The sequence below is a fragment of the Rattus norvegicus genome, chromosome 1, assembly GCF_021556685.1.
Source record: "Rattus norvegicus strain SHRSP/BbbUtx chromosome 1, alternate assembly SHRSP_T2T, whole genome shotgun sequence".
Classification (NCBI taxonomy): domain Eukaryota; kingdom Metazoa; phylum Chordata; class Mammalia; order Rodentia; family Muridae; genus Rattus; species Rattus norvegicus.
Genome location: NC_141534.1, coordinates 62,488,173 through 62,490,884, shown reverse-complemented (window position 1 = coordinate 62,490,884; position 2,712 = coordinate 62,488,173). Strand labels below are relative to the sequence as shown.

At 44.6% G+C, this 2,712-nt stretch overlaps 1 pseudogene; it reads left to right on the top strand.

Annotated features, from left to right (window-relative positions):
- Positions 1–267: 267 nt before the first annotated feature.
- On the top strand, positions 268–1,797 carry LOC148007093 (sperm motility kinase Y pseudogene; annotated as a pseudogene).
- Positions 1,798–2,712: the final 915 nt, after the last annotated feature.

Genomic DNA, 2,712 nt, shown 5'->3' with positions numbered 1-2,712 from the left:
ATGTGTGTGCTCTTGGCTTTCTCTTTTGGGGTTGGTTATTTGGGTGGCTTTTACTTATGACTCTTCATATTTTCCCCTTAACTTTTTCATAATTTTGCTCTATTTTTCTAGTCTAGTTTTTACTTTGTCTTTGTTTGTTTTTTTTTCTTTTTCTTTTGTTTGTTTCTTTTAGGTACCACAAGTGTAATTTTAGCTCCTATATTGCTCCATCTTTTTCATTATTTGATTCAATTTTTGTTATTTTTAGGTAGCATTAGTACTGATAAAATGCCTACAGAGACTGAGGAGGAGTTACCAACCCCTACACCCGAGCCCAGTATCTCTGAGGAGGGCAACTTCCATTCCCAATACCAAGTATTGGGGACAATTGGGCAAGGGGGCAACGCCAAAGTCCTCCTGGCCCACCACCGGCTCACAGGAACCCCGGTGGCTGTCAAAGTTCTGCGAAAGGACAAGCAGTGGTTCCAGCCAGCCGTGATGGAAGCAAACATAATGAGAAAGATCAACCACCCCAACATAGTGTCTCTCATACAAGTTATTGAAAAGGAAACGAGAATATACCTCATAATGGAGCTGGTGGAAGGCCAAGAACTCTACCAGTACATCAGAGAGTCAGGGCACATAGAGGAGGATGAGGCCCGGCAAATATTTGAACAGATATTGTCAGCAGTGAGCTACTGCCATGGAAAGGGGATTGTTCACCGAGACCTCAAACTGGACAATATAATGATTGATAAAAACAAAAAGGTCAAAGTCATCGACTTTGGGCTTAGCACCCAATTTCAACCTGGAAAAATGCTAAACCACCACTGCGGCACGTACTCCTTTGGTTCCCCTGAACTCCTCCTTGGCCATCGGTATGACGGGCCGAAGAATGATATGTGGATTATAGGAGTGGTCTTGTACTGTATGGTAGTGGGAAAGCTCCCATTTGATTCAGTGATCATCCAAGAACTGCAAAGACAAGTAGTGGCAGGGGTATATCCTGCTCCCTGTGGGGTTTCAAAAGAACTGGAGGACCTCCTTAGTAAATTACTGAGGGTAAATCCCAACTTTAGACCAACAGCAAGAAAGGCGATGAAACACCCTTGGTTCAAAGAACACTGGAACGGATTGATAGGTCCCTATGAAGAAATGCTTCCCCTCACACCAGACCCGGCCATTTTGGATGCCATGAAAAGCATTGGATTCCAAGCCTCTGTAGTAAAACACTCTTTAAAACAAAGAAAATATAATGAGGAAATGGCAACTTATTTCTTTCTACAAAAGCAGGCTCTCCAGGGGGATGGCTGCACAGCCCAGGCACAGCAAGTGAGTCCCGTTGTAGCCCCATTTCCTAGCCTTGATCCTGCTGCTGCTTTTAGATTAGAACCAAAGAGGAGTGGAAGCCTGCCAGTCCTTGGCACCTTGCGGGTGTCATCCTCCCATGGTCACGTATCTCACTATGGCCAGAATGCTCATCCAAAAGGAGGCAAAAGATCCACTGTGGCTGGTCGTCTCAGGCCTCTACCGATGACACCTACACAGGACCACTATCACAAATGTGCCGTGAGTGTCCCATGCATTCAAACAACAAGCATCTTCACTGAGAAGAGTAGCAATAAGGAAATCAAAGAAGACAACCCACTCTCCCACAGAGCCCCATTAGAGGATAAGCCCATCCCCAGCAGGGTCCGGCACAGAGGTTTTAAGGGGTGGACCAGGAATATAGCAAATGACCTGATAAAGCTGTGTTGCTGCATGCCAAGGAGAAAGAAACCTCGCCTGGGGCAGAACAGAATCTCCCCCCTGAAATGAGCCACAGGGAGAGTCCAGAGAACAAGCAGCGGGCATAACCCAGGTACCTTTGTGCTTTGTCCTTTTCAGTTTGCTCTATACTGGTCCTTCCTCTGTCTCTGGTTTCCATTTTCCCCACAATTCTTACCTTGTATCTGCTCTAAGTTCTTTATGAGGTTTCCCCAACACCAAGCCTTCTCCCTCTTCTTGATTTCTCCTCTTCCCAGCAGGGACCCAATAGGATTGATGAGTTCCACACTCTACAGAGTTTTCTAGTTGGCTCATCCCTTCAGATGGACTCCAGCTCCCCCTTAGGCCAATAGCTCCCACAGGGTGAGGACTAGAGGGTCATGGGCTCATGGACTCCTCCAGGGGCTACTGATCTTTTCACATGTGGTCATCAATCACAAGTGCTGCAGAGCAGAGTCTTATGTTTTCAAATGTAACATCCCATTCCATTAAGCCTCAAAACTAATTAACAAGGTTTGTCATTGAATAAGTATCAACAACCTAGTTTGTGGGTTATAGTTGATGGTCAGAATCCTGCATGCATGCATATTGTTTTGCATACTGGTTTTTTTTTGTTCCTAAGACCTAGTGATCTATTGAATTTTATAGGTAGTAGTTCTAAATGTTTTCTTTCAAAGACCTCAACTGAGAAGTAGAAAAAAGAAGTTATAATATAGTAAGGCAAATCAAAGCCCCAAATGGTAAGCTAAGAATTCTACCTCACTGTCTTTTTTGCTTGGAATAAATTGTCTTGTCTATTTCACAGTGTCATCTGGAAATTCTTTCATGTCCTCAGTATAAACAGTAGGTGATTTCAGACACATGGCAATGGAAAAGACACCAGCAGAAACTACAGCAGCAACAGGAGTAGCAACAATAGCAGAAGCAGCATTAGGCACAGCAGCAGCAGGAGGAGGAGAGCGAGGA